The sequence below is a fragment of the Octodon degus genome, unplaced genomic scaffold (assembly GCF_000260255.1).
Source record: "Octodon degus isolate 3935 unplaced genomic scaffold, OctDeg1.0 scaffold00191, whole genome shotgun sequence".
Classification (NCBI taxonomy): Eukaryota; Metazoa; Chordata; class Mammalia; order Rodentia; family Octodontidae; genus Octodon; species Octodon degus.
Window position 1 is genome coordinate 4,544,989 of NW_004524767.1, and position 12,266 is coordinate 4,557,254.

Genomic DNA, 12,266 nt, shown 5'->3' on the forward strand with positions numbered 1-12,266 from the left:
GCACTCAGAATAAATTAAAAATTTCAAATTATTATATATATATATATAGTTTTTTTCTAGTCTACTGAAAACTCCATTGGTACTAACTCAAAGCTGCTTTTGTTGAACTTGAATAATTAATTGATTGAAGGTTTTATCCTCTAGATGATTTAACTCACAATCAAGCATATTGATACTGAATTTTAAAATATGGGATTTAAATGAAATGGCTCCTTACAAGGAAAAATGACTTCAGCTCAAGTAATAGATCTGCTTACTTTAATTAAGATATTTTAATATTCTCATCCAAAATCGAGAAGTATTGATTAAGGAAAACAACCCACCTGCAAAAAGATGGCTCTTCAATTAAATCTCATTTCAAGTTTTCCCTCTGTTACTCATACAGAAAAATTGTGCCTATCAGTAGGGACAGAGCACCAAAGAAATGTAGCTTGGTTCCTGTTCTCTAATCATCATGGATTCCTTCTGAGTAAGCTGGAATTCCTGAATGAAAATCTCACACTCACTCTGGAAGCATGTCCTCTTGGTTGATGACCGCCTCTGACCATTTTCCAGATTTCCTTAACATACTAGCTTAACCATGTTTCTTGTTGCTTGTTACTTGAAAACAGCTTCTATATTATTAATGATAGGAAAAATTAATAATTACAAAAATAGAATTTTTCTTTTGCCATCGGTGCTTTTAAGTCTCCTCATAGAGAGTTCTAGCTCCCTTTAAAATAAATGCTGTAAACATGCTAATCAGATTGCTGACAGCAATGTGGTGTGCTTACAATGGAAACAGCCATGAAAGGACTCTGCTGATTCCACCTTTCCTTTCTATTGTGTTCCTAAACTCTTGGTGTCAGATTCAAGTTCACAGACACAGGTACTTCAATTAATTTGTTTAGAAGTGCTGTTAATTTAAATAACTGTAATGCTCAATCAATATTTATTGCATAGTTAATATTTTATAGAACCCTTGATGTCATACTCCACAGATATGACAGAAACACAATTGGAGCATTTTGTCTCCATGAAAATTCCTGTTACTAATAAAGTTATAAATTGAAGACATAGTGAAAATGAACTATGATGAAAGTTGAAACAAAGAAAACACAGGTTAATATAACATATTGGCTTAATGGGCTAAAATGTTTCAGAGGTCATTAAGGTCTCACTGAATTTAAGAATTTAAGACATAGGGTGAAATGCAGAAAAAACAGGGTGTTTCAGACAACAGGACTAGCACATACACAGTGAGAGAAGGTGGAGAGCAGACCACATTCATAAACATAGAAGACATGTATGAATACAGAAGGCCTCTTTTTCAAAGTAAATGAAGCTGGAATGATTAAGGATGTCACATTTTGAAAGATCCAATGGGTATGTTAAAAATTTTATATCTCCCTCCCCAATGAAAGAAACTGTTCAATATCTTTGAGATTCCAAATAGCGTAATCTGATTTACATTTAAAATAAATGGGTCCACTGTTGAGATAGAGAATGAACTGCAAAGGAAGCCTGTGGAGCAGGAGCATCAGTGACAGTTGTCATTGTACCCTCTGTGAAAGACAAGTGTGGCTTGCGGCAGGGGCACTGTTATGATCAATGATTAGACACAAGAGAAGAAAAATGAAATTGAATCAGCAGCTCTCATGCATCATGAAAATCTGGGAACAAGAAGGTGTAGGGATAATGTGTGACTCTTAGTTTTTGGTTGAGAAGTTAGTCTGGAGCTTGCTTCCATTTACTGAGATTCTCCTGAGGAGAGGCTACACTGGTAAGGTGGGCTGCAACTGTAGCCTGAGTGACAGAGAGCTGCATGAGGGGAATGCCTCAAATAAGAGTCTGATACTGCCTGAGACGGAGCTCTGGAATATATAAGAAAGTAAGGTCACAGGCAGAAAGAAAAGCATGAAGACAAAGAGTAACTGGAGAGATGAAAGAAACAGGGAGTTATTTGTTCATAAAAGCCACTCCAGATAATGAAAAGCAAAAGGTGGTGGGTATATGGGGAGAATCATCTGAAATGGCAAAGACAATTTACAAGGGCAATCGAAGACTGAGAAATTGAGGAATCTAGATTTTACAAAGAATCTAAATGATGTGTCAAATGCTTACTGGACTGGTAGAAGGAATTGAAGAGTAAATGTTCAGTAAAGGAGGTGACTTATTACAGGTCTCAGTTCAAATCCAAGAACTACTTTTAATTTATTTTATTCAGCAAATTATATGACATTACTTAGTCTGATTATTTTATTTTAAACTCTGTGAATAGTGCATTGTATCATCATAGAATGATATGATATGTTAAAAATCTGAATATAAGCCTGAACTTCATATTATCTAAATTGTGCATTGTCTCACACTTCAAGAACACTATCAGCACTCAGAATAAATTAAAAATTTCAAATTATTAACTGCCACACATATCAGTCTGTAAGGCCTCTTAGCAATATTTTCAAAGTAAGATTTTTTTAAGTGTATTTAGTACAGGATGTAGAGGATCTGTCTCACTATGTAGATCAAACTCATAGTGATTCTCCTGTTTTCAGCCTCCCAAGAGCTGAGATTAAAGGCATGCTCCACCACGCCCAGTCTCACTCATCATCTCAGTGCGCCCTGGGAGTGGGGCCGACATGGCATGCTGGGAATCGAACCCTGGCTGCTGTGCTCTGCCTAAGCAGGTGCTTTAGTCCACTGAGCTATCAGACTGGCCCTCAAAGTAGGATTTTCCACTTTTTGTCCTCTGTATTCTGTCTCTCTCCATTCTGGGCATCTCACATTATATGCTGAGACATGCAAGGTTTTGCTGACAGCTCTGATTAGCACTTCAGTTACTTCATAACTGCCGTACTCTATGACAATGGTTCATTTCTTTTTCCCTCTATAACTCTGTTTCATTTGTTAAAGTTCTAAGACTCAGACGGAGCCAGCTTTTTTGAATATTAAAGATGAAGATCAAGAATGTAGAAAAAGTGTTTAAATCTTTGATCTTGATATTGCACTTCACTGGCCAAGGTAAGTCATGTGGGTAAGTCTGAGTGTGAAGTGGGAAAGATACACTTCTCATAAGTAAACACTGTAAATCATATGGTAACCAGAAAAAAAAGAGAGAAATAGGTACAGAAAAGAAGCAAATCATAGAGGACAGTCACATAATCCATCATATGGGAAAAAGCTTTTTTAAAATGCTTCACAAGTGTTGAATTTTTACCAACATTCAAACCTTGGTCAATCTCTAGCTAGCAGAAGTAAGCAACTATCTTACAGGGTGGAAGTGCAAATTTGGAAAGAAAGAATTTCTGGAAACTTGCTGATAAGTCTTGCTCTTGGTACAATAATTATTACCAATTATGAGTAATTGAGCAACATAGATATGTTAGAAATTATAATTGAAGGTTGACAAATATATCTTTATAATTTTAGCATTTGTAAAATGTCTAGTTAATATTAAGTTCTGAGATGGAAGTATGCAATTATGTAGCATATTTGAGATACACAGGTATGAAGATGTGCAAGGATGCCAAAGCCGCATACCTGCATGAAAATTGAGCACCATGGTGAGTACAGAGTGCAGGGCCTGGGACCCAGGACCAAGGCTTTCATTGGTTAAGAAGCTAATGTGTGGCAGAGATAAAGAAATGTGGTACACGCATGTGAAATTTGGTAATTTAACTGAAAATGGAGGAAAAAAATGGCAATATTATCGGTGAAAATTGTCATTCACAAATGTCTTGTTTCTTGAAAAACTTGGAAGAAGATGATTGAAATTAGCAGAAAGAGAGGTTTTAGGATTTAATAAGCAGACTGTTTAAGATCTGACTGTGCTTTGCTGTATATACGCTAAGTAATCCTATTCTCAAGTAATGGTCTGATACACTACAGGTTTATCCCCTTAGAAGGAATTAAAATGCTCATTTCTAACTCATTATAAGAAGGTAGGTTAGAATACAGGATTGGATTTGGAATTCCTAGAAAAGTATTCGAATGTCACCTCTTCATGTCTTATGGCCTAAGGATTAAAGGATCTCTGTTCTTTCCTTCATGTCCTAAGATCAAGGTCATACTTTTTATGATAGTTTCTTACATTCTTTATTAACTTTCTGTGGGTTATTTTTTTGCATTTTTATTACATGCTGACTATGAGTTTACCTGGATTCAATGAGATTTTTGTTATAGTTTCTTCCTTAATGATTGATGGATATTTCAATTCCATATAAAAATCACTTTCTATTTTCTAGAAGCAAAGTAAACAACCAAACTTCCAGCATTACATTTCTTCTGCTCTCTATTTGAAATACCTTACAATTAGTTTGTTTTAAGTTCTACCTAATTGCATTCAATCTGCAAATTTCATCGTCTCACAGAGTAATTATTTAACAATTAAGTGCACTAAATTATAATTCATGAAAACCACCAGTCTTTTTTTTTTTTTTTTTTAATGTATTTGGTACAGGGTCTCACTAGGCAGCTTAGACTTGCAGTGATCCTCCTGTTTTAAGCCTCCCAGTGCTGGGATTACAGGCATGTGCCACCATGCCCGGACTGGGTTGCTCAGTGTGGCCGAAAGGGCGGCTGGTATGGCATGCAGGACTGGGTGGCATAATTTCACTTAACAGAGTAATATGAATTTCACAGGATTTGCTGTAATACGTGTTTTGTCTTCCAACCAGTTATTCATATTACCAGATATATGTGTGTAAAATTGAAGAAGAAAAAAGAAAGAAGTGTAAAAAAAATTAAGAGGAAAAGTGCAAGCAACTGAAAAAAGGGTATGGAATAAATTAAACCATTAATTTCTTCTTTCCATAGACTAGCAGAAATGCATAGTACAGTTGTCCAAACCATCCTGCTTACGTACATAGCTATATCTCTTTCTCCTACTCCCTCTCCTGTCCTTGTCAACTCAGTAACTCTTTCCTTTTGAGTAAGTTCATTCCCTTTCACAAGTATCTATTGTACCCTTCAGATTCCATTTTTCTCTTTGAGGTTCTTTCACTAATGAAACAAAATGATGTTTGCACATGTGGATCTGATTTATTTCACTTAAGAGTATGTTCTCTAGTTGCATGCATTTACTGACAAAAGTCTCAAATTAATCCTGTTTTATAGTTGAATAATAATAGTATGAAAATACCACATCTTCTTTATCCATTCTTCAGTTGATGGGCATCTGAGCTGTTTCCAGGATTTAGCTATGACAAATTGTGCTGCTGTAAACATGGGTGCATATATTTCACTGTGGTATGAGGTCTTCAGTTCTTCTGGAAAAATACCCAGGAGGGGAATTGCTGACTTGAATTAGATCTCCAGCTTAGCTTTTTAAGGAATCTCCACACTGACTTCCACAGTGGATGTAACAGTCTGCACTCCCACCAACAGTGCAGAAGGGTTCCTTTTTCTCCACAGCCTCTCCAGCATTTGTTATTGGCTGACTTCTTGATATTAGCTGTTCTTTCTGGGGTGAGATGGAATCTCAGTGTTGTTTTAATTTGCATTTCTTGAGTGATCAATGATGTTGAACATTTTCTCATATATTTAGAAAGTTTTTTTTTTTTTTGTTACTTCAGGCTGCCTTAAGGGCAGGTTTCGTACAGCTTCTGGAGTTGGAAACTGAATCGCAGTCCTATGTGCCTGACTGCATTTGCCCAAGCAGCGCTTTAAACAACTGAGCTATCTGGCAAAGCCCCCCTAGAATTTTTTTTTTTTTTTTAAGAGAAGAGTGTACAGGGTGTTCAGGGTCTCACTACTAGATCAGACTTGTAGTGATCCGCCTGTTTACAGTCTCCCAAGAGCTGGGATTACAGGTGTGTGCCACCACGCTCAATCTCAATTGCCATCTCAATGTGCCCTGGGGGCAGGGCCAGCACAGTAGGCCCGGGATCAAGCGCCTGGCCCCTGAAACTGCTTGCAGGGGCTTTAATCTGCTGAGCTACTTGGCCAGCCCTTTCTCATATATTTACTTGCCATTTGTATTTCTTCCTCTGAGAACTGTATATTCATCTCAGATCCCCACCCCCTTTTTGAGAAGGTCCTCGCTATGCAGTTTGTGTGGGCCCTGTGCTCACTTTTGTAGCCCCCAGGCTGGTCTCAATCTATCAGAGATCCTTCTGGCTCAGGTTCCCAAGTGCTGGAATTACAGGCATGCACCATCACACCCAGTCCCACCTGCCCACATCTGGCACCAAGAAGCATGCCCAGGCATCTAGGCTGAGCCTGCACAGCATGTGGGGTCAGGGATTGAACTCAGATCCTTGTGCTTGCCAGGTAGGTACTTATGCCTCTGATCTATCTCTCCAGCCCTCAGATGCCTGTTTTTTGATTGGGTCTTTGAATCTGGGAGGCCTGATTTTTAAAAAATTCTTTATGTGTTTTAGATAGAAGGCCTTTGTCAGAAGGTCAGTTGGCTGTAATTTTTTCCCATTTTGTGTTTCCTTTCTACTCTGATAGAGATTTGCTTTAAAGCACATAATTTTAAAAAAAGATGACATCTCAGTTGTTGATTCATTGAAGTATTCCCTGTGCAGTTTGGTTTTTGTTCATGAACTCTCTTCCTACCCCTATGTCTTTAATATTTCTACATATACTTTCCTCCAGAAGATTTAGTGTTTCTGTTTTAATATTTAAATATTTGATCCATTTTAACTGTAGCTTTTTGCATGGTGATAGGCATGGGTTTGTTTTAGTCTTCAGTGTGTGGAAAGCCAGTTTTTCAAGCACCATTTATTAAAGAGACTATCTTCCAATGAGCATGTTTGATCCTTTTATCAAAGATAAGGTGGCTGAGTTTGTGTCCAGCTGTGTTCTATCTCATCTTCCAGTCTGTTCTATTGATCCTTTGATCTGTCTCTATTCCAGTACCATGATGATTTTATCACAGTAACTTTATAATATAATTTCAGGTCAGGGATTGTGATATCTCTGCCTTTCCTTTGTTTCCCAGGATTGCTTTTGATATTCTGGGTCTCCTCTAGGTCCAAGTGAACTTGAGAAATTTTCTCTAGCTCTATAAGATATACTAATGGTATTTTAATCAGGATTGCATTGAATTTATAGCAATTTTGGGTGTATGGCCATTTTCACAATGTTGGTATTTTTTATCAAGGAGCATGGAATATTATGTCATTTTCTCAAATCTTGTTCAATTGCTTTTCTCAGAGTACCGTAATTTTCACTATATAAATCTTTTACATCTTTTGAAACATTGATTCCTATGTATTTCATATTTTGGATGTTATTGTGGTTTCCCTAATTTCTCTCTCAATGTGTTCATTGTTTATGTACAAAAATGCTCCTGAGTTTTGGGTGTTGACTTTTCATCTTGCTATATTGCAGAATTTGGTGATTAAGTCTATAGAACTCAGCAGAGTTTTTGGGGTCCCCTATATAGAGAATCATGTCAACTGCAAATAATGACAATTTCACTTATTTTCCAATCCTTATTTCTTTTATTTCTCTCTCTCTTGTAATTGCTCTGCCTAATGTTTCCAGAACTACATTGGATAGGAGTGGAGACAATAGATATCCTTGTCTTGTTTCTGCTTATAAAGTGGGCTTTTGCCCATTTTAGTATGATGTTGGCTGTTGGTTACTCATAGATAGCTTTGATCAGGTTGAGATATAGACCATCTATTCCAATTTTCTGTAGGGTTTTGCATCATGAATTAGTGTTGAACTTTGTCAAAAGCTTTTTCTGTATCTCTTGAGATGATCATGTGTTTTTTGTTCTTGGTTCTATTGATGTGGTATATTACATTTATAGATTTGCATGCATTGAACCATCCCTGTATTCCTGGAATGAATCCCACTTGGTTGTGATGTATAATATTCTTGATGAATTGGTGCACTCTGTTTACTAATATTTTACTAATTTTGCATCAAGGTTCATTATAGAGATTGACCTATAGTTCTCTTTTCTAGTTCATCTTAGCTACCAGTCTTAAGTAAAATTCATTTAGTTTCAAACTTATTTCAGTAACATTTAAATTGTTGTTCACATGACCTTTAGTACTTAGATAAGATCTTCAGCTGGGTTTACAAAAGAGCAACACAAGACAGATTAACAGGGGAAGAGAATACAAATTTTGTTCCTTTTACCTGCGCAGGGCCCCCTCCCATGAGATCTGAGATCTTCAGTCTGAAATTCTGCAGAATGAAAATTAGCAGAAATTTACAAAGCACAGCACCTTCTGTCTTTTTATAGAAGGAAAGCTGCATTTGTGAGGCAACAGCAGGATAAAATCTCCACGTGATCCATTGGGGGGTTGTAAATTGGGGATTTAAGGGAACAAAAGGGTTACCCTAGTGAATCCATTTCCTTAGGCCCATTGCCATACCAATTCCCAGGCTCAGGTTATACAAACTGTTCTCTTACTCTACCAGAAAGAAATTACACTAGCATGGGATCATCAGTATCTGCTTTGTGTGAGAAGGGGCAGAATAGACAGCGATTCTCAAATACAGCTTCTCCAACATTTGTAGCTTGAAATAACCAATATACAATCTGGAATACTTTGGACTTGGTCACCCTAAACTTGTTCAGTAGTAATACAACTCATTTTCCAAAGGAAAAGTACAACATTGCCATCTTTCAGTGTACAAATGCAACAAAAGCCTACAATAAGGAAGGCCATCCTATGAAAAGAAATGGAAATTAAACATTTTTTTTAAAGTTTGATTTAAAAGAATACTAAGTAAAATTTGAATGGCATTGAATCTACTCCTAAAGCTCTGTGTATTTTTCTGTAGCAGTAAGTGGGATGATTTAAGAATTTTAGAAAATACAGGATAAACAAAAGTAATTTAAAAATATATTAATGTTTGGGTTTTTTCATATTTTTATTTTGTCATATGTATTTTTAAAAAGATATTGAATGATTACTTGGTTCTATTTCAAAATAATGGGAGGTAAAATTAATGAAAAAAATGTACTTCCTACATGAAAGAATGATGTGGAGAAAGTTTTCTAATGGAACTTCATATTTTGTACAATAATTTTATAAATTTTTAATTTTGAATTCACATATGCAAATGAAACTATAGAGATACAGTTACTGTGGCAATATATGAAATTAAACATTGTTCTATGTTTGACAGGAAACTTGTATAAGGTAACAAACAAATTTATATGGCTTACAAAGTGTGTTTTTTCAGGTTGAAATATAACCTTTTTGTTTTTATGATTTATTACAATCCTGTACACTCAGTAAAGAACTAAACACTGAAGATAAAATTTAAAAATAAAAGCTTCATAGTTCAGATTAGTAACCCTTAGAGTTTTAAAATATATTATTTTCAATTGAAAATATTATTAAAGATCTTATTCCTAATTTTAAATTATTAATAAACCAAGACATTTTAGTTCTCTTCTCACAGATACTAAAATGTAAAATAATCCTTCAAGTCATACTCTGGATTTCTGTATTGCACATGGCTCAATGCTGGCCCAAAACTAACATTAAAACATTGATGTCATTTTTAAAGACAAAACTTGATATTCATAGTCAATTTTTCCAAATATTCTACACAAATTCATTTATTTTTTTTCTTTATTCTTAATTTCCAATTGTTCAGGCTTCCTTTTACTCCTCTGCACAATGGGAGACTGTCCCATTGATTGGCAGAGAATGTTCGCTGATGAGTACTGCTATGCTGTGCATTATGCAGAAGCCAGGCGGCTTGAAATATCCGTGTAATGTCTTATTGTTCTCCTTGACAAAGAAGTCAAACTAATAGTGAATGCTGCTTGATTGTCACAATATTTAGCAAGGTTATGGCATTCTTTTTTTCTTTTTCTTTCTTACTATTTCTAACGTGATTTTTTCCATCAACAACTCATAAATTGCATTCACGATTTTCCTCTGTTACACAGTATGATCAAATAAATAGCCATAATTAAAATTTGTGTTTTTCTTAGCATTGGGCATATGGTGGGCAATAGCATATAATTATTTGTTCTTTGTAATATTTTGAAAAGTGCATTTTTGTACTTTGTGTCCTATATATAATATAAAATGAAATATGTAGTACATAAAATAATATAATTAGCAAATATACATAGATATGCTTACTTTGTAAATTTTTATGGATGTATGATATTGACACAAGAAATTAATTCTAATGCAAAAGGAGTATAAAAGTTTTTTGTATTTTCAATTATTCCATTGAAGCTTTTGCTCAGTGACCCTTTTGTTCTCCAAGTAATGGTGATAAAGTCTGGATTAAATAAAATTAGGTAACTGATTTGTTGAAATTTTTCCAGGTATATGGAATGCAATGCCTATTTGTTATATTGTCTGTAGTATGTTTTGTGGGACACTGTAGGGTCATCATTTCATGAATCACCTTCACAGTGGTGTTGCTTTATTTTTCTGTTGCTAATGACAATGTTTGCCCTTTGCTATTATTTTTATAAATTAATATTAGTATTGTAATGCTGATTTCTATAGAGATCTCTCAATATGACTGATGGTAAATGTAAAGAAACAGGGGCTGGAGAGATGGCTCAGTGGTCTAAAGCACCTACTTAGAACAAGCTTGGCAAGGCATCAGGGACCGCGGTTCAATCCCCCAGCACCACATGCCAGCCAGCCCCGCCCCCTGGTGGGCTGAGCTGGCCACACACACACCACTCTCTCTCTCTCTCTCTCTCTCTCTCTCTCTCTCTCAAATAAAAATTAAAAAAAAATTAAAAAAAAAGAATCTATTAAGTGAATAGTAGTATGATCTTACTTTAATTTATATCTGAAGCAAAAAATACATATTATTTCTATGCATGGTGGTCCATGCCTGTAATTCTAGCCCTTGGGAAGGAGGCTGAAGCAAGAGGATCACTGAAAGTTTGAGTACAAACTGGGCTAGAAAGTGAGCTCAAGGCCAGTATAAACTTCACAGTGAAACCCTGTCTCAAAAAGACAAAGAAAAAAATGTGTTTTTTTTTTTAGCTACTGGATTTCATTCATTGATTTCTTATAATTACATGTATTTTGTTGTTGATTTCAAAATTTAAAAAGCTGAAAAAGATCTAAATATTAACAGTATTTGAAAATCATAATACTTATAGAATATGTTTTGCTGTACTTTATATTCCAGATTCTGATTAGAGAATATTATAAATTTAAATGTAGGGCACAAGAATGAGTGTCACACCAGAAAATCAATAGAAAGAAAAGCTCAAAGTCAAGTAGAGTTCTGCAATTATTTGTCCTTGAAGAAATGCAAAGATAACTTGGTGAAGCAGTACTAACAACAGAAGTATCAAAGCAAATTTTATAAATGTTTTTCAGGATTTAAAGGAAATAGACAATATTTACATTGGTTTTAGGACATTAAAATTGAAAACAGGGTAATGGACACTAATTTAGAATCAGTGTTTATGGACCTATACACAAAATATTCTTTTTAATTGTTTGCTTGATTGATTGGTGGGTTGTTCTTATAGCAATAGCAGAAAAATATTTTTTCTTTGAATAAATTGGATAGAAAAATATATATATTTAGAATTAACCTCTAATTATTTTCATTTTGATGCTTCATACAATTATGATTGGCATATTAATTACTTAAAAATAGAACTAATGATACTTGCATTTTTCTACATATAATTCAAATTATTTAAAAATTAAAAGAAGTTCTATATAGACATTCTAAGTAACTTTCTCAGTTGTTTTAATTTCTTACACATTAAGCAGATAAATAATCATGATACTCTAAAATATAATTTGTAATATTTTTTGCTTGTGTGTAATGGGATAGAGAGATCATATTTGTTTTAAGTGAAGATATTTCCTAATGCTTATACATTAAAATTTTATTTTCACATATAACAAAACTGAAGTTTTGTTCATTAATTTTCGTAAACTATATATAATATTGTGTATGGTAAACTCAGAGTGGGTTTAACCCAAGCATTTGAGAACCTGATCAGTACTTTTATTTGATATGAATGAAGTACTAATGAAAGGTGTTTTATTATAATACATAGCCTATGATTTGCTTTGGAAAATTCACCCAAGTCTCATAATCATTTACTTTAGGTGTAACATGAATAGAATTATCTATGCGCTTAGAATAAAATATGTCAGAAGCCAAAGCACTGGTGGTAATTATAACAATAGAATTCCATTTAAAAATAAATATCTCATGTGATTAAAAACCTACCGGCAAAGAAAAGTCCAGGTCTGGATGGATTCACAGCTGAATTCTACAAGACATTTACAGAAGATGTAGTCCCTATACTCCTCAAACTCTTCCATGAAATTGAAAAGGAAGCAATCCTCCCA